General features: G+C 37.5%; 1 protein-coding gene across 1 annotated transcript in view; it reads left to right on the top strand.

The window, feature by feature from the left end:
- ESR1 (estrogen receptor 1) overlaps positions 1-21,146 on the top strand; it is a 294,637-nt gene that overhangs the window by 143,077 nt on the left and 130,414 nt on the right. The gene's annotated exons all lie outside the window — the stretch shown is intronic.

Here is a 21,146-nt window from a genome sequence, read left to right on the forward strand (position 1 = left end):
ATGTAGAGTTTTGTGCTTTGCATTTCAAAGGTCACTGAAATGTTATAGGTTAAGTGAACATATGTCTGACCTTAGAGTATCTTACATGTGTTTGCATGTATCAACATGTAAACATGTGGTCCTTTGAATAAGGAGGCAGCAGTCCTGTGTTCCACACTTGTTAGAGGGCATCTGTTTAGGTGATTTGGGTGGTGGAGACTGGCTTACATGGAAGCATGGGGATTAAAAGGCAAAATTGGGGTTTTGGGGTCAGTACAACTGACAAACAAAAACTCTCAGCCATCTTTGGAATTAATTTTATGGAGCAACGACATATTTTAGCATTCTTATGTGAAATAGATACGTTATAAATTAATATTGGAATCTAAATGTAATATGGCTATAGGTTTTTACTTATAATCTTTTTATCTGTTGTTGCCTTGTTTTTATGCTTTGGGAGAAGAAAAACAAACAAAAATCTAATGGTCATATTCACGAGAGCCAATTCTTGATTGCTATTAAATTTTATTGTCTTGCAAGCATATATCTTCCCTCATGAAATCTTGGCAATATTAGTTCCAGAGCACTGCTAAACTCAAGTATGTATTTTTCATATGTATCAGTAGATTACTATCATGACATTTACATAATTATAAAAATTTGAAGAATATTTGAAACAACTGGAATTAAGTTCAAATACATTACTAGTGTATAAAGAATTCACAGCAATAGTCTTCTGAAATTAGGAATAAGATGGAGACAGTAATCGAGAAGGAAAATATTATGCCCGTACTTAGCCATTCCATTCATTGTTAAAACCAGAACTAAGCAAATTTATGGTAATGACATGTGTAGCAAAACCATTCTCTAACATCGTTATGTTACTTTCAAAGACCTGAATGACTCAAAAATCCTTGGGTCAGGCTATATCTTGTTACTTGATCATTTTTACAAAAAGAATTATAAAGGCCAAAATGAAATTGTGTGTGTGTGTGTGTGTATGTGTGTGTGTGTGTGTGTGTATTGGACTGCAGCTGTTGTAAATCAAAAGCCTACTTGTCTGACCAAACAGAATAAAAGTAGTTCATTGATTTGAAAAAGATGAAAAATGAAAGAAAAAAAAAGCCTTCTGGAAAAACTCTGAAGATGGGGGTCCAGCTTTTCAAAAAAATTGACAAAGCCACATTTAGTAAGGCTTTTATATCTTTTATATGTCCAAATACCATCTGTCATTTAAAAAAAGAGCCCACACTGGAAATCTGATATTGACAATGTTACATTTACATGGAAATAGTTTGAGAATAATAATAATAGTAATTTTAAAGAGAGGGAATAGAAAACATCATTATTATGAAGAATAGCAAGGAAACCAGTTCTAGAAGTACCTAGAATTAGCTATATGATGCAAAAACCTGCATACAACATTTAGATAATCCTCAGAATGGCTAACAATATAACAGAAATTGTGAATTCACTTCACTTTGAATGATGAATTTTATACTAATAATCAATACTTTGGGCTATTTTAGTAGTTCTAGAAGTAGTTTTGTACTAAGAATGTTGCCAGAATTTTCAGATGTGTTGATTATAAGTGGAATTTTCGTTTCCCTTAACATCTGGGTCACATTTTTTGACTTAATGTATCTTTTTACTCAGAATTAAGACGTGAAGAGCATCACGATAAAGTACATCGTACAAGTATGATAGTCAAGTTCAGTCTATAACATACTTATGTTAGCCCTGGCTAAAGACGACACCAAGAAATTACTTTTTTCCTTTTTGCAATTTAAAAACAACAGCAGCTAAAAGAATGCTAAACACTGCCTACCCAGCTCTGACAAGAGATGCTTTTTTGTAAAACGTGCTCTATATCTGCTTTTTGATACCTCGCTATAGAGAAGGCTTTTCTCTTTGCTCTAAATCTGTTAATCTTTAATAGGCGTTGTATCGTCTATCCATGGGTGGCAACTTAGTTTTAAAAGGGTTAGATTATTAAATCTGAATTTACTGTTATCTCACACATGGTGAAACTAGTCGATAAATGTAAAATCATTTAGCCGAAGGTCAACAAGAATAAAAGTCTGCAAAAGTTGTATTTTTAATTTCTCAGTCACCCTCAATTGCATCATTGAGTGGCTGATTCTTAGGTTCGGTGTTAATGCAGTACTTCTGATTTTTTTCCAGGATTTCGAGATGCGTTACCAAACTGGCACTTTGATTTATTAAAAATTAAGCCTTTTCCAAAATTCGTCCTAATTTTAAATACCCCAAAAGCAATTTCCTACTTCAGGTTTGTGCTCTAGTTGTATATATTTAATGAATATTTGGAAAGATGTCTAGCCCTGGGCTTTTGAGTACAGGGAAGAGATAGAGGGAGAGGACAGTCGCATGACTAGGGTGGTGCATCTGCAACCCAAGGAACACCAAGGTTTGCCGACAGACATCCGAAGCTGCAAGAGGCAATGGACTCTCCCCAGAACCTTCAGAGAGAGCGCAGCCCTGAAAATACCTTGATTTTGGATTTCTAGCCTACAGAACTGTGAGATAATACTTATCAGTTGTTTTAAAAAGCCACCCAGTTTTTGATACTTTGTATAGCAGCCCTAGGAAACTACTACAAAGCATATAAAAAGTAAATTTTTTTTGCATTGTATTTTTGAAGCAAAAAAATAAGAGTTTATTGATATTAAGATGAATGTTTGGCTCATCTAGTGGAGCTCAGCTAGTCATTAACTCTTGTGTATTCCCTCTTCTGCCTGCCCAAGTGGTTCACTGAACTTCTGGCATTGAAGCTGATTTAGGACTTTAACAGTTCCCTGCATCTACCTGGTAAATATCTTGGAAGAGATTTTAACCTACAGAAGAATGTTTTCTTCTAGTTCACCAATAGTTTCTCTTCTTACCTTTACATCTTTGATCCATTTGAATTTATCCTGGTGTAAAGTGTGAGACGTTGCTACAGTGTGGATTTTATATGCACGGCTGCTCTGTTGTTTCAGTTAAATTTATTCCACAGCCTCTTGCAGTGGTGTTTTTAAGACTTCTTTCATAGTTGTTAAGAGCTTTTCAAGTAGAATGAAAGATATACCCCATTGGTCTATATGCTTGGCTACTTTTCCAATTCTAAAATACAAAAATAAAAAAATGAGTTATTTATTCAAAGTTATAAATTGTGCTTAATTTATATTAATTGAATATAAATTAAGTGTGATTAGTCTTTCCTGTGTGGATATATTTAGTAATTTTTCATTAACCTTAGAAATAAAAGACAAAAATTCATGACACTTAAGACGTCTGAATAAGACCAGTGCTGATAAGAGGTAATCAGGTTAATTAGCGTTCAATTTTAATAGGATATCAAAATTGTTCCCCAAGAGAGCAAAAGAAGGATGTGGCCGGCTTCACTCTCTTCTTGCTTATCTTTGTAGGTGTCCCCCAAATGCTTCAGCGCTCAGCCCTGAGTGCTCCTGCTGCTTTTAACCAATTTGAAAAGTTAGTCCACTCAGAGCCTCAGCTGTTAACTTTTTGGCTTATGATTTCCAGATTTCTTTATCTAGGTGCTTAACACCTAAATATTCAGTTCCCACTTTTGGCTTCCTGCAGGACAACCATGAAACCAAAGTAGCCATTTTTTCCCTTTTTCCCTTTCCCAGCAGACTCACTCGTTTCTCCTGATGCTCTCTATTTCTGCTGGGCTCCACCTTTCTTCCTCATTCAACTTCAGAGTCATCTTGTGCCTGGCTTTCCTTCACCATGTCCCATCAGTTTTTCCTCTTCAACATGTCTAGATGCATATGGCTTCTCCATTCCACTGTCACTAGCCTGGTCTACATTCTACTTTTTTTTCCAAGACCAAAATTACTATAGTAGCATCGTCCTCACTGGTCTTTTTGGTTCCAGCCTCTCCTCCCTTCAGTTCATACTATATACATCACTGCCCAAGTAATTTCTGTAAATCGTCATTTTAAAATGCTACCCTCCCTGCATTAATTTCCTAGGGCTGTTTAACAAAGTGTCACAAGCAAGGTGGCTTAAAATAAGAGAAATGTATTCTCTCACTGTTCTGGAGGCTACAAGTCTGAAACCATGGCACCGACAGGGCTATACTTCCTCTGAAGGCTCTGTGCCCCTCTCTCCCTAGCATCTGCTGGCTGCTGGCAGTCCTTGGTGTTCCTTGGCTTGAAGTTGCATCTCTCCAACCTCTGCCACCATCGTCACATGACATCCCTGTCTGTCTGTGTCTCTGTGTCCAAATATCCTTCTTCTTATAAGGACACCAATCATATTGGAGTCAATAGTTCAGTATGACTTCATCTTAACTCTATTACATCTGCAAAGACCCTATTTTCAAATAAGGTCGCATTCACAATCTCCAGGTGAAAATGAATTTTCAGAGTGACAACTATTCATTTAAAAATTTGGCATTGGTTCTGCCATTTGCAGCAACATGGATGAACTTAGAGAAAATTATGTTGAGTGAAGTAAAACAGGCACAGAAAGAGAAATACCACATGTCCTCACTCGTAAGCAGGAGATTAAAAAAAACTCCCCCAAAAACAAAGAAACAAAGAAACAAACAAACAAACAAATAAATAAATAAATAAAGATATAACAGCATAATAATTCTTTGAACTTTCAAAAGGAGAGAACAGAATTGAGGCCATTAGAGGTGGGAATGGGTGAGAGGAAGGGGGTTAGTGAGAAATTGGTAAAGGGCCAGAAAAAATGATTACATTGTGTAATGTTGGATATACTAAATATCCTGATTTGAGCATCGCATATTGCACACAGGTATAGATATTCAATGTTGTACCCCACAGATATGTACAATCAATTATATTTCGATAAAAACAAAAAAACCCTTCAGCATTGGGACCTTATTATCTAACTTAGTAATTGTTTTAACTATAAATGATAGTATCCCTTAAAGCTTAAAATGCAGAACTAGATTATGCCTCAGGGCACCTAACCCTAGGTTAACCTTTTTTAAGATAGATCCTTGGGAAGGACCTTTGTAGAAAGGCTGTTCGCCAACATGCTTTCTCCCATTTTTTTGATGTCTACTTTCCAACATGATGTGCTTAAGTCAGATAATCTCCTTGGCCCACCCTTTACCCTGCCATTCTCTCCTTCACACAATATATTAATTTTATTTTTCTTTGGTTTGAATTACTGCATCCCTCTCTCTCTCTATTCAAATTCTATGCTCATTTTCCCAAGCATAGAATAGCACCTTAATTTCTACTTCCTTCCTGAAACTTCAAACTACTTTAGCCAATACAATTTTGAATTGGATTTGCTATCACAGGACAACCAGTCCTTGGTCCACAGTTTCTTGCCGCATGTATATTGATGAACTGAGTCAACAGGGGTCTAAAACACAGACTGCTTTCCACTGTTTTCTTATATTCTTCATGGTAGATCTGTGATTCATTTATACTATGGTTGAATTTCTTCTTTAAAATGGAAAGATGAATAATTTTTGTGGGCTGGGTGTTTATTTTTGTCCAGGGACTTTTTCAAAGGAGAAGCATTTTAACAATCCGAGTTTAATTTGCTTCAGTCATGCAGTTGTTCTTTAAAAGTTGTATATCTGCAAAATGAATTTATATGAATCATGAATGAATTTAAATTCATTTAAATTTAAATTCAAATGAATCATGCTTTAATGTAGCCAGGATGTCTTTTATTTAAATAAAAACTATGACAGATACACTTGTGAAGCAAACATGCATTTGACAGGACAAATGTTCTCTTCCTTTTTATTGACACGTGATTGTTCACAAGTTGAGATTTCTTAACATCTTGACCATTTGGACTGGCTACAATATAGCTGTGTTCTTAGAATGGCCCTGAAACTGCATGGCTTCTGCAAGATGCACGTGGCTGACTTTCTGTGGTGACTGTGCCAGATCTTCCTGGCTTAATCTATTCTTTATCGAGATCCCTGGAATCCGTTTACTCCAAACAATGGAATATTTAGATCCATTGTGAACTCTGTGTGTCCTAAGCATCAACATGGCCAGACTAGTTTTGAACTTCCCTCCATGCAATGGTGGTTACATCTTAGGAAAGAAAGATGCTAGTTTTCTTTAGGGGTTGAAGACCAGAGAACTGCAAAAAGGAGAGAAAAAAAAATCAATATTGGCTCTAATGAGATCTAAGAAAGTGGAGCCATAGGAAACAGTGAGAACTTGAAAAGGAATCTCCTAGCGGAATAGAATTAAAAGGAAAGAATTCACTTATTTCCTATAGAACACTCTCTATAAACAATAACTTTCAGGAGAAGGCTCACTAAATAAATTAGAAATTTGTTTCATACCACCATTATGTTATTGCTTTCTTTCATGGGAACCAGAGGGCTCTAATCAATAGGTTTGCACTGTAATCTTTATACTTGACTATAAACTGAGTATTTTGGGCACAATTATTACCTTTCTCTCCTCATCCTACCCCTAGCTCTCAAATATTCACATTAAGCAGTTTTCATGCTAGTATGAAAATAAATCAAATGCCTCAAGCACATGGTTAAACATTGAAACAGAATGTTAATTCACTCGCTGAATAACTGTTCCTGATAGGGAACCCCAGTGCCGGGGAATGTTAGGGTTTCCATTCTGTTGCCTTGGGTACTAAATAGTTCCATGCAGTTTGCTCAACTTTGGATGGATACTTTTCTTAGGAACATTCTCCCTTATAATTAAATTGCTTGATATGTTAAAATTTAAGTTCTGTTCAAAAATTCTTGAGACAAATTCATCATGATTTCATTTTAAAAAACAAAAACAAGTAGCCTTGTCCTTTTGATCTAGGACTTATCACTTAGTTGTATCTAGCAGAGCTCCTAAAACAATAACAGGAAAAAAACATAAGTGTGATTGATAAATAAAGGTGAAATTTAATAAAATGGTAGCAGTGGCCTGCTTTAGAGAGAATTAAAGTTTCTCTTTTAGTATTGCATGTGTTCCTTATGTGAATATTTCATAAACACAAAATCTAATAAAATGGTGGGAAGTTCCCTTTTTGGAAGGTGTTAAAAGTGTCTCTTCATAGAAAAACATGTTATATCATAACATTTGGTTCTTTTTACCTGGTCAAGATGTTTGCCTAAATTTGCTCAGGGCATTTGAAATGCGTATTTGAAAACTAGTAGATAAACGCTTTGAATTAAAAAACTTATTGAAGGTCCTGTGCTGTGGAAGGATATTTTCCAAAGCATGCATTCAAGTTATATCTGTCAGTGTTTTTCTTATTGTATCAATAAGGCAGAAATGGAAAGTAATACGATTTGGTTTTTCTTTATTGCTGGTCCCAATTTAGATATGAACTGAAAAATACACTGCCCCTTCCTAAGTAGATCTTGAAATTCCCCAAACTGTGATCTAGAACAATGTTGCCTTTATTGGATCTGTGGAAGTGGGAGGCTCCGCTGAGACTGGTTATGAAAGAATTCAAATTTAAAAGATTTATAAATACGTAGATGTATAATAAAATACAATCAAATAGTCAACTCATACCTAATACATGCATATCAAAGCATATGGCCCCAATCTCATGAAATCAGAGAGATCTATCTAAATATCTTTAATTTTCTTGCTTAGCAATTAGCAAGACCACTTTGACAGAATCTTTAGCATAAAAGTGATTGTCAAAATGCATAAATGGTTATTATTAACCCAGTTATCCACTTCCTGATTTGCCTTTATTTCTAATAAAGACTATTTCATAGAAGCCATATTTTTAAAAAGAAGGTACAATGGGCCCTTCATATTTATGTGTTCAACCAACTGCAGATTGAAAATATTTGAAAAAAACTAATAAAAAATGATAGTACAAAAATAAAAAATAATGCAAACATTAAAAAACAGTGTAACAACTATTTATATAGCATTTACATTGTATTAGGTATTATAAGTAATCTAGAGATGATTTGGAGTATACAGGAGGATGTGTGTAGGTAATATGAAAATACTGTCCTATTTTATATCAGGGACTTGAGTCTTGGAACCAATCCCCCATGGATACCTAGAGACGACTATATATTCTGGATATGGATAGTGGTTGCACAGTAACCACTGTTGCACAGCAGCGTGAATGTACTAATGCCACTAAACTATATACTTAGAAATGGTTAAAATGGTAATTTTTATGTTTACCACAATAAAAAAGAAATATAATACTTTATTTAACATATATGAAAAGGAAACAGACATTGCATGGCGAAAAAGAAATAGATAAAAATGATACTAAATTTAGAAGTGATATCTTCTATTCAAAACTTTAAATTTGATTTTTAGATAAGAATATAAACCTATTGCAAGAAGAAATTGATAAACCAATGGTTATACCCTAGGCTCCTATAGAGTACTCTTTCATAGTAAGAATAGAAATAGTTTCATTCATTTCACAGTTATTTAATGAGCTCTTCCTGTGAGCTAAGCACTGTTCTATGTGTGAGAGTACACCAGGGAACAAATTGACAAAGTCTCTGTCTTCAAAGAATTTCCATTCTACTATACCTGTTAACACATGAGGAATGTGAATGCAGGCATGACCCGATGCTCGTTTTATACTTGAAGGAGCAGAAGTGGAGTTGAGTTTACTAATTTACTAGTTTCAAATAGAAGCTAACTATGTGTCAGGCACTGCTCTAAGCACTTTACCTGTATTAATTCAGCTGAGTGTTTTTGTTTTCCCATCATCATATGCCCCTATTACGGATGACAACACTGAGACATAGACAGGTTAGTGACAGAGTAGTTTAGTGTTAGGAAAACAATTCAAATTCTAGAACACTTTTCCTATGTGAAACTCTTAGCATAGGATAAAAGAGTGATTGTACATTTTTAAAGAGTTGTACCATTTTATCATTATTTGATTTTTTTTTTTAAAAACCTCGTCTCTCTTTCTTGCCATATGACATAAACAGCATCATACGGGTCAGTATATTGCAGTGATTTAAGAACACAACCTTTGCTTTGGGGAACTCAGGCTTGTAGTAAGTATTCAATATTAGCTATTCTTCTTGTTGTTGTTTTTGAGGGTTTTGATATAATTAATTTTGAATGTAATTTTTTAAGGCTATTTTGTAATTTTGCAATAAAATCAGGAGCTAACCTGGCATTTTGCAAAACTCAAGTAGAAAACAGTTTTTTAAATGCATTTCAAGCATTCAGCTTGTGTATTCTTTTTACTTGTGTTATTGGATCTACCTTCAAGCTTTTATGCCTTTCTTTTCAAATAATCTTATTGCCACTAGCCAAAACTAATTGAAATTTGATTGTTGTTTCTTTGCCTTTGTTTTGTTTTGTTTTTACATGTTGTTACAGTTAATAAAAAAGAATTCCCGAGTTATATCAGCTCCTGCCAATTTTCTGAGTTAATATTAACTAGAAATTTTGGCTGCATTTAAAAGCTGCAATCTATCCTACAAGCTTAAAGTATTTATGCATACAAATATTTAAACAAAATAGGAATGAGAATATAGAGGTAAGAAATAGTGTTCATTGTAGAATAAATCCTTTTTCAAATATAACTGTTTTCAAATCAATTACATGTAATAGAAACCTCCAAAACAATAGTGGATTAAACAAGACAAAGTTTATTTTTCTCTCACATAAAATAAATCTGGACGTATTTTACCAGTGGTATGGCAGCTGCACAGTCAAAAAGACCCAAGTTCCTTCTGACCTTTTTTTTCCCCTATCCTAGCACAAGGCTTTCATTCTCAAGGTCAATTCCTGGTTCAATGTGGCTACGGGAGCTTTCTCCTTCAGAGCTACATTACAGGCAGCAGGAAAGTAGAAGATGGGAAATCAGTAGGGACACACTTCTCTGCTGAAGCAGTTTCCTTTAAGGAACCTTCCTGGAAATCTTACTCACTTCTTCCTTTTATATCCATTGCTCAGAACTTGGGCGATATCTGGCTGCAAGGGATGCTGGGAAATACAGTCTTTAAACTGTGCACATTGTACCCAGAATAAAACCTGAGTTCTATTAAAAAGAGCTGAATGGATATGTGGTGAGTAAATAGCAGTCTCTGCTACAATAGTAAACTTCAATTCATAATTTCAGAATTGGATATCCTGTTTAATGACCTGCTGACTGTCTATGAACTTTGGTTAGTGGCACAGATAGATCATCATTTTAAAAAAGAATCAAAACACAATAACATAAAATTCACAGTAAGGCCATATTGAAAAAAAAAAGCTAGCATTTATTGAGAGCTTATTATCTTCACAGCACCCCTATGAATTAGGTACTGTTATTGTGGCCATTTTACATGATAAAGCACCAGAGGCATTAAGATGATAAGTGGCTTTCCCAAGTGTGACATCGACTAAGGATTGGCAGAACATTGAGCAGCCTGGTTCCTAACCATGTGTCCATAAGGCCATTGCATGATGCTGCTTCATTTTGTAAATCAAAAATATTTCAGGATGTTGCAGTTGGTTATTGTGAGCATTAATTGTCATCTTACGGCTTTGTGAAAAACTCTGGTCATTTCAAACTATTTGTTGAGATTCTAATGACATGTGATCTGCGTGCATATTTTTAAAAATGTGTATTATAGATCAACATGCACACATTCACAATTATGTCTGAGAAACATTCTTATATTGAGGGGACATGTTTTCTGCATGAGAGAACGTGTTCAGAGCACAAGTGGTAAACACATATGATGTTACTTGTCTTCAGAAAGTACCACTGCCCTGTGTCCCAGAACCTAACTGCGGTGCTGACTGAGAGCCAGCAGCACTGATGACCTGAGGTTTTTGCATTACTTCTTTTTCCCTCATTTGGGATTCAAAGATGATGAATCTGAAGTGGAGTTCTGCTACTTCCATTGGAAGAGACAAAGTTCCTGCAAGAGTGAGTGTGTGTGTGTGTGTGTGTGTGTGTGTGTGTGTGTGTGTGTGTGTGTGTGTGGTTACAGAGAGATGCTGTTCTATGCATTGGCAGGGGGTGCTGCCATTAGCAAGAAGATGGAGTGGGGTGCAGAGGAGAGTGAGGCAGGCTTGGGAGGTCAGGATGGGCATCTCTCAGGGGCTCCAGAATCACATACCTAAGTATAAGTGTAAATACTCCCTGACATTAAGTCCCCTCGGGGCTAGAATATTCAGCAGGAAATACACGCTCTTCAACCCTTGCCTCCTCAGGTGTAGAGTTTGGCTTGTTTCTTCCATCTTTGTTTGAATCATTCCATTAATCAACCTTAGTGAAAGATCACTCAGTCATTTATGAAAGCATAAGCCCTTAATTGTTAGGAATCACTGGTGCGGCACGCACCTTTCTCTACCCATGAACAAACTCAAATGCTTATTTTCTCATCAACTTCTCTGTTTTATTTTTTAAAGTTTCTTAGGCTACATAGCCACAGCCTCTTTCTTGTTTCTTCCCCCTCCCATCTGCTTCTTTTTCTCAACCTCCATGTTCTAGTATGTCACAGAAGTGTCCCCATGGCAGTTGCTGTGCTGTGGTGGCTCTTACCTAGCCACCAGCTATTGAGAGAGTTGCAGACCTGCAACCCTTAGAAGTTTCAAAGCCAGGCTGGGAGTCTTCCTGTAGTGTGGCTGGTGAATGTGACATCCATGAATCCAGGGAGCATGTCTCAACCTTTTTTTCTTTATCGTCCCCCTCCCACAAAAAGAAACATTGAATTGAATTAAATTGAATTGAGTTTGGTGAAAGCAATTAAATACTAAGGAAGAAGATTTTGCCAGGTAGGTTGAGCTTTGGAAGACCATAAACCATTGCAATATCTAAGATTTCTTGACCCCTAGAACTAACCTTTGCCTCCTCAGAGACGATAATTGCTTGTGTTGAGAATACATGCATTAATGTAAGATGTCCACTACTCTGTATGAGCATCAAACATTGAATAAGGTGTCTTGCAAACATATAAACATTTATGAACCCATGGAGCCAAAGGAATGTAAGTTCTATGAAGGCAGAAGTTTTTTATCCACTTTGTTTACTGTTATATTTCCAGTTCCTAGAACAGTACCTGGAACATAGTGGGTGGTTATTAAATATTTGCTGAATGTTGCATGATTAATAAAATGCAAATTTAGTTTATGTATTACTAATCTCAGTATTTTGGGGTTATTAACTATTTTCTCAACACTCACTTAAAGGACATTAACTAATGTGGGTGTTGGGGGGGAGGTGTTAGAGATAGTTCCTCATACTTTACTGATATTCAGATGGAGTCTCCACCCTTAAAAAAGTGTAGAGAAACAGTGCTTTAATGAGCCTATGGCATGATTGGAAATGGCAGCAACAGATTCATTGATTGTGAGCCCAGCGCTGCTCTGGGTGTTTGGGTTACATCAAGCCCTGCCCCCGTGATGGTTACATTCTGGTGGGGAGACAGAAAAAGCAAACATGATGGACAAGTTAATTATCTATTTTTGGAAGATGACAGGCACTGTGGACAAAGGAAATTAAGTGCTGGATATAGTGGAGCAGGAGTGGTGGGTGGGGTGAGGGGTCAGGTTAGAATAAGATCTCTATTAGAATAGATCTATTGAGAGATTATTCGAGCACCACTTGAGGAGGTGAGAGAGTGAGCCATGTGGCAGGAAGAGCATTCCAGCAAAGGACCCAGCAGTTGCAGAGTCTTGACAGTAAGATTAGTTCTGGATTATTCTAGGAACAGGAAGGAGGCCAGTATGATTGAAGCAAAGGGAGGGGAGAGTGAGGCAGGAGTGGGAGAAAATGTAGTCAGAGAGGTAAGGGGGTGGGAGATCCAGTGGGTTCCTGTGGCAACTAAGACTTTGGCTTTTATTCTGAGGGAAATGGGTACTCTTTGCAGGACTCTGAGAGACATGATCTGGCTTACGTTTTACAAATGTTCACTTTGGCTGTTGGGTTGAGAAGAGACCCAGAGGGGGCCAAGGGTTGAGTTGGGGAGAGCAGTGAGGAACCTACTGCAGTGACCCAGGCGAGGAAAGGGAAGTGATGATGGCTGTGACAAGGGTGGCAGCAGAGAAGTGGTGAGCAGTGGTCACGTCTTGAATATGCAGGCAAAGCGTTCATGGAAAAATAGAATTAAAAGATAATGCAATCTTTCCACAAACCTTTTCAAGAACCTCTTTCCATGAACGTTTTGAACTACCCTCCCTTGTATGTCTTAAGATAGAGCTGACAGGCTTTTCCTGACGGGCTGAGTGTAAGTGTGTGAGAGAACAAATAGAGTCAAAAATAGTTATTTTGGCCTGAACAGTTAGAAGGCGGAATTGTCAACCACCGATATGAGGAAGTCTAGAGGTAGAACATGTTTTTGATGTGCTGGCCATGTTGAATTTGAGATGTTTTAGACAATCAAAGATGAGATGTCTGGAGTTTGAAATGGATCTGGACTTGATATAATGTTAATTAACAAATCCTCAGCGTAGATGTGATGAATGATATCACCAAGGGAGTGAATGTAAAGAGAAAGAGAAGGAACCAAAGACTGAGCCTTGGGATGCTCAGACATCAAGTCAGAGAGAAGAGGAGCAGCCAGCAAAGGAGACTGAGACAGAGTCATCTCACTGTTGCATCCTGAAAGACATGTGAAGGCATGGGAAGAAAAGATAATCCTTTGTGTCAAATGCTGCTATTAGGCCAAGTACTATGAGAATTGACAATTTCTCATCTTGTCAAGAGCAGTTTTGATAGAGGGGTGGGCCCAAAGCTTAGTTGAAGTGAATTCATGAGAAACTGGGAGCAAAGGAATTGGAAACAGCAGGTATAAGCAACTCTCTCAAAGGAGGGTGAAGGCAGAGTGGCGACTGCAGTATCATCAAGCAGATGGGAGAATAGAACCTAGTGCACTGAAGGGGGATTGTCTGCACTGAGGAGGTAGGCAGAAAGGCAAGGTGCAGTGCAGTGCCCATAAGTGGCCAGATGTGGTTCTGTGGACATTCCTTTTTGATTGTTTCTATTCCTAGGGAATTAGGAGCAAGGTCATCAGCTGACAGTGAGTTGGGGGGAGAAGGGGTAAAAAGTCTTCTAGACTCAGGGCTCATTGGTATGGCTGCTGGGCTGCATGACAGACCCACTGATGTTCAGATCATGAAGGTGTAGTTGTGAAGGTGTAGTTATTGCTCAGGCAGTTCATCTGCACAGGTGGCTGGCAGAGTGTTGAATTTAACTAGGGTAGCAGTTCTTGAAAATGAGTATGATCAATCAAGAGAGGGAACAGGAAGTCAAGACAGTACACAAGAGAGTGATTCTAATGAATGGCCATGGAAAACAACATGGGTGAGGAGGGAGAGAGTGGACACTGAATGGGTAGGGGGTGGTGGGAAGGGAGTAGGGTCTATGTGTATGATGCTTATAATTAGGGTCAAGAGCTTCTTGCATCTTCCAGGTGTTCTGCTGCTTTTAGGGAGTCCCTGACATAGGGTTTGGCATAGGTGCCTTGAAATCTGCTCATAGGTGTGTTTAGAGTTCTGCAGAAGACCTGCATTCTCTACAGCCTTGCTCTGAGACCCTTTAGGAGGCTCAGATGGAAGAATTTTTGTGGTTGCTTAAAACAGAAGTGGGTTGCCTCAGCCCATTCTAGTTCTTCCCTGTGTTCCCTGAGAGGACCACTGGGGTACCCCCAAATGGGGGTTCCTCTCTGCTGTCCTTTTCCCTGCTTTGGTGTGATCCCCACTATCAGCACATATCCCAGGTGTGGTGTTAGGCTCCTAGTTGATGTAATTCCTTTTCACATGGAATCTTTTACTATAGCAACCCAGCAAGGAATTAAATAGCAGCTGAGTTTTCTTTTCCCTACAAACCAAAACCACAATCAAGGGAAAAAGCCAAAGGAAACCAGTGAAACAAACAAAAGTATGTGACTTTTGACTACAGTCCCCCCCACACCCAGGCCTTTTGGCTTGGGGGTTCTGGTGTTCTGAAATTTCATAATTATGTTCCCTTTTCCACTCATTGTGCTGGACACACACTCAATATAATCTTTAACATTTATTTTTGGGGGGAGTAGATTTTAAGATTCCTTGAACTTTATCTTCCAACTCTTCCAATGAATTTTTTAAAAAAAAATTATATCGGCTTACTTTTAATTTCCAAGAGATATTCTTTGTCTTCTAAAGGTTTCTTTTAAATCTATAGAAAATGGATAACATATACGTATATTTTTTTGTAGATTTGGGTTCATTGTTAGAGTGTCTTTCATCTCTCTGAGGGTATTTGTTATAGGATTTTTAAAAACACTTTTCTTCTGCTCCCTAAATTATCTCTTTTCTCTAGACTTGTTCTGTCTCTCCCTTTCTCCCTCTTTCCCATCCTTCCTTCCTTCCTTCCTTTTCTCTTGCTTTTGATTTTGGAGGCTTATCATAAATAGTTGACCATCCATTCATTTTTATCATGAAGAACTAAAAGTGCTGAATGGAACTTGAGTGCGGTTTGAGCAGGGTTTTGGGATTATTGAGCTTGTTGAGCTTCAACACATTGTTTTCTCCGGGACAATCTATGTCTTTCACCATTTTCAAAAACTACTTCCCAGTAGGTTTCTCCAGGTCTATAATTTTCCAATTTCTTTCCAGGGGGTGAAAGCCTGGTCGCCTGTTTTATGGAAGTGGAAGTGAGGGTCGAGTAATCCCTCTGTTCAGAACGCAGACTTATTAATTTGCTTGTTTTCAGTCCTTGGACCTCCCCCTACCGTACCACACTTGGTATCCCAACGTATGAAATTCCTCAGATGATTTTTCTCCAGACAATGAAACTCCAGTGATTCAGGTCCTTTGCCATTTTTTGATTTGGTTGTTTATTTTCTTGCTATTAAGTTGTTTGAGTTCCTTGTGGATTTTGGATATTAACCCCTTACCAGATGTATGGTTTGCAAATCTTTTCTCCCACTCTGTGGGCCGTCTCTTCACTTTCTCAATTGATTCTTTTGCTGTGCAGAAGCTTTTCAGTTTGATGCAATCCCATTTGTCTATTTCCTTTTGTTATCTGAGCTTTCCAGGTTGGATCCAAAAACTCACTGCCCTGAGCAATGTGATGGAGCGGTTGCCCTATGTTTTCTTCTAGTAGTTTTACAATTTCAGGTCTTATGCTTATTTTAATCCATTTTCAGTTGGTTTTGTGTATATTTTGTGAGATAAGGTTCAATTTCATTCTTCTGAATGTGGATCTCCAGTTTCCAGTTTCCCAACACCGTTTATTGAAAAGGCTGTTCTTTCTCCATTGTGTCTTCTTGGCACTTTTTGTTGAAAATCAATTGACCATAAATGTGTGGGTTTATGCCAAAACCATGCTACTTTGATTACAATAGCTTTATAATAACTTTATAATATATTTTAAAATCAAGGAGTATGACGCCTCCAGCTTTGTTCTCTTTTGCTCAAGATAGTTTTGGCTAATTAGAGTGTTTTGCGGTTTGACACCATTTCTGTTTCTGTGAAAAATGACACTGGAATTTTGGTAGAGATTGCATTGACTCTGTAGATGGCTTTAGATAATAAAGACGTTTTAATGATATTAATTCTTCCAATCCATGAACATGAGATATCTTTCCATTTATTTTTGTTTTCTTCTATTTCTTTTATCAGAGTTTTATAGTTTTCATTATATGGGTCTTTCACCTCCATGGAAATTTACCGCTAGTATTTTATTTTATTTTTTGCTATTGTATATGGAACTGTTTTCTTAATTTCCTTTTTGGATAGTTCATTATTAATGTATAGAAATGCTACTGGTTTTTGCATGTCGATTTTGTATCTTGCAACTTTACTGGATTTATTCATCAGTTCTAACAAGTTTTTGGTGGAGTCTTTGTAGTTTTATATATGTATGATCATGTCATCAGCAAACAGAGACTATTTTGCTTCTCTGTTTTCTTAATCATGTAATATATCAGGCTTGTTGAAAAAAATTGAAATGATAAAGTGTTTTGTATATTTATAGGCAAAATCTATGTTGTCCAACTACTCCAAAACTACTTCCCAGAAGGTGAACATAGTTGAACAGTTCTATGAATCTGTCTCCAGATATTTTCTAGTTATGTTCACACACACATACAGACATAATTTATTTTTATGCAATTGGGATCATTCATCATCTGATCTAAAACTTGCTGTTTTTCACTTAATTTGCCATGATTGTCTTTCCAAGCCATGAAATATATTTCTAAGAATTTTTCTTAGAAAAAAATGTGCTATAGTTTTTAAACATCTTTATTCCTTTCTATACATGTGTGTATAAACTGGTTACTTATTTGTTTATTCCTTTGAATATATTTGTCTAGCTTTAAAAAATTACACATGAATACAAATGGTAAGCAAATTAAATGCAGAAAGGTATACAAAAAATGTACAAGTCTCTCTTCTCCCATCCATTCCCAGTTTCCTTACCTGTAGGGTTATCCTTAGAACATTATATAATGTATCTTCTTTTTATCTGTTTAACTTTAGACCATTTTTTATCACCTTTCCATTATTGAGAATGAGGAATTTAGTACATTACTTTTATTTTCATTTTGCTATTCTCTATTTACTTATTGATTTTGCTTATATTTTTCAGTTTGTTCATTGTTAAATAATATACCTAACCCTATATTTTTAATTCATCAACTTTAGACATATCTATTGGTGGCTCACTATAAGAGATGAAAGAATTTGCACATTTACCCTTCCTTCTAATTCTTACTCCTGCTTCCCTTCTTTTTCTTTTTTGCTATCTCATTGTTTTTAGACTGACAAGATTTATAGCAGTTACTATTCTGTAGTTATAAAACATACTTCATGTTTTATATAAAAGTTCATTATGCAAGTAGCATTCACAACATTGTTGTGTAAATTTTAGTGACTGTAATTGCACAATGAAGCAAGGAGAATTTACTAAGCACAGGGGTCATTTCTTCTGGATTAAACTCAGCAGCCACTGTTTGTTATGTCTCACCTCATCTTTCTTGGCTCTTTTCTTTTGGTTGGAATATACCCTTGAGTTATTTTTCAAAGTGGATATGTGTGTTATAAACTTTTTGACCTCTTGTATTAGTATGTTTCTGTTATATAACAGAATACCTTATAACCGAATACCTGAAACTTGGTAATTTATTAAGAAAAATTTGTTTCTTATAGTTTTGGAGGCTGGGAAGTCCATGGTCCGGAGGGTGTGAGTGCTGAGGGCCATCTTCTGGGTGGTGACTCTTTATAGCATCGCGGGGTGTCACATGGTGAGAATGGCAAGAGCTCTCTCCTGTGCTCCTTATAAAGCCATCAGAACTACCCCCATGATGACTCATTATTCTATGAATGCATTAATCCACTCCTGAGGGAACTGTCCTCATGATCCAATCACCTCTCAAAGGCCCCACATTTCAAATATCAAAATTGGATTTCCCACCCTTTTACACCAGGGATCAAGTTTCTAACACAAGAACTTTTTGGGGACACGTTTGACACATAGCATGTCTTTTATGTCCAAAAAGTTTACCTTCACATTTGCTAATAGTTTGACTTAGTATCAAATTCTAGGTTCAAATTCTTTCCTCCTCAGAACTTAGAAGCTACTGACCCTTTCCATTTTAGAATCTGTTGCTGTTAATGAGAAATTCTGGTATCAGTCTGAGTCTTATTTCTTGGAGGTCACTTGACTTTTTCTTCTAGGGAACGATTATTTATTCTCTGAATGATGAAACATCTCTATCATGTCTGTAATTGTTTCTTTTGTTTCATCCTGTAGGTCTTTAATAGGCTTTTCAATTAAGGTCTCATCTTTCTCCAGCTTTGTGAAATTTTCTGTTATATTTCTCCTCTCCCTTTTATGGCCTCTAGTCTCTCCTTCTTGAATGTCTTTTTGATAGATATTGCATTTCTGTTATCTATCTTCCATATCTTTGAGATAGTTTTCTTTTTATATAATGTTTAGAAAATTTTCACACATAGGACACCACCTACTAAATCTCCAATCATGTCAATTTTATTATTAAATCTGTGTATTTTTAATTTTCTATTTTGGCAACCATATTTTTAATTTCTAAGAATGTACTGTTTTTATTCTACTTTTGTCCCTGAGACCCTACTTTTGTATCCACAATACCTAGAAATAACTCACTCTCATCCACAGCTGATTAGGAGCACACACTGAATGCAGAACGTGAGGGGGCAAACATTTTGTGACTGTCCTCTTTGAGTGTCCTTGATGCCCAGGACTCACCACTCCATCAGCATCTCTTGTTCCCTTTTCTTTACCCCTCACCACCACCCTGGAGTTCCAGCTTCTTTTGCCATCACTTTTTGAGGTGGGACTAGCCTGTCATGTCATTCCTCAGATCTCCATTGACAATCCTGCTTTGCATCCCCTATTTCGAGTGGGTGAGAAATAAAGGCTGTGAAGAGGGAAGAATCCAATCCCACTACCCTACTTTTTCATTGCAATTTTCCCTCCTTTTATGGATGCAATAAGCTGTTGCAATCTTTCTGAAGATGGAAAAGAAAAATTTTAAAATAATCTTCAATTCCCAGAATTATCTCTATTTTATTTTTTTCATAACTTATTAATTGTGCTTGTTCCTCTTGTATCCTTTCTTTCTTGCTTGCTCTTGATTTTCCTCAAATGGCCGGTGGTCCATTGTTGTCTGTTTGTAGTGTTCATATTTACTGGGTAGAGTCAAAGTTGATACAGGAAGCTGGTTACTGATTTCCAGGTTGTTGTGTGGACCTGTCTCCCTGCCATTCCCTTCTTCCCACTGGGCGAGCTGATCTGGTTCTGGGTCAGAAGGTGGACCATTTCCTCTTGCACTCGTACCTTCAGGATGATGGTGGGAGCAATCAGGGAGATGGGCTGGAACAACGTCAATAGAAAAGACTTCCTCTGTGCCTGGTCCTGGTCAGAGCTGCCTTCTTGGTTTATGGTTCCTCTTTCTGTTTAGGGTGGAGATTTAGAGTTTTCTAGTCTCTCTGTGGTATCAAAACCCCTGTCAGGAAACTTCCTCTCTCAGATCACCCGCAGTTTTAGCAAGCAGAGCTTTGAGTGGAAGCTAAAGGCCTGAGTCTGCTGGGCAAGGCTGGAAGAATGCAGTTCTCTCGGCTGTTCTGAATGCACTGCTTTAACGAACTGCCCTGATAATTGCTCCAAGTGCTTTGTGTTGGTGAACTTCTGGCTTCTAGGAAGAACCCAGTTATCTCTGGTGTGTTGGGTTGTGATTTCCTCTTCTCCCATTTCTGTGCCAGCCCATCCCATCTGCCTCCTACCCCGGGAGAGGGAGGAGGCATGTAGGTGTGCTCTCTCCCTTTCCTTGAACCAAAAGCCCCTCTGGTTTATTTTAAATAAGATTTTATATTTATACAGATTCATGAACTTTATTGTTGTACATTGTTGGTGTTTTGGTCCAGAGTCAAGCCTTTATAAACCTGTAATCAAAAATTGGCCTTTATTTTCATGTGGAAGGAAGGTTATATTTCTCTAAAAGGAAGTTGTGTATTCTAAAATGCTTTGAAATGCTTTTCTAAGTGGCCCACCAGATATGGAGCAAACATGAGCTCCTGCATGGAAGTGTGTGTGTGTGCACAGCATACACATATGCACACGCATGTGCACACGCACGCACAGCATTTCTTCGTGTCTCCTCTCATTGATCTGTGCCAACAGACACAGGAAGCCAAGTGGTGGGTGATGGCAGTAATGTCATCATTTACAGTGCCAGTGGCTGTGGCAGGAGCCTGAGCAGGAGCCAGCCACGTCAGCAGTAGGAGTAAAACCTTGAGTCAGCAGGAGGTGCTTTTCCCCCCCACTTGCTCGCTGCGCCTCTCGGCAGGTAGCTCCCCCAACAGCAGTGGGGCAGCTGTGACCGACTTGTTTAGTCTATTTCCACTGTGAGCCACAAACACCTGAGACGTTTTGTCACTTCAGGATGCTGGAACTCAGTGAAATCAAACTAGGCTTGTTGTTTCTCCCCCATTCTTTTAATCTTGTCCTGTGATTCTTTGTTAGTGACATGTTTCTCTCCCCTTGGCTTTCCTTTTAAAACATAACTAATTGTTTTCTGTAATTTAAAATTAATTTATTCATTGTCTCTCTATGTGCCCCCCGCTTCTAGTGACACACTGCTGTTGTTCAGTTCTTGCTGTCCTGGACTCTTGCTGGCCAGGCTTTTAGCTGGCCTGCTGCCTTCTAGTTGTTTCACCTTCCCGTTATTTCTATCCTCTGCCTCCAGAAAGATTAGG

Source organism: Cynocephalus volans, chromosome 5, assembly GCF_027409185.1.
Source record: "Cynocephalus volans isolate mCynVol1 chromosome 5, mCynVol1.pri, whole genome shotgun sequence".
Classification (NCBI taxonomy): Eukaryota; Metazoa; Chordata; class Mammalia; order Dermoptera; family Cynocephalidae; genus Cynocephalus; species Cynocephalus volans.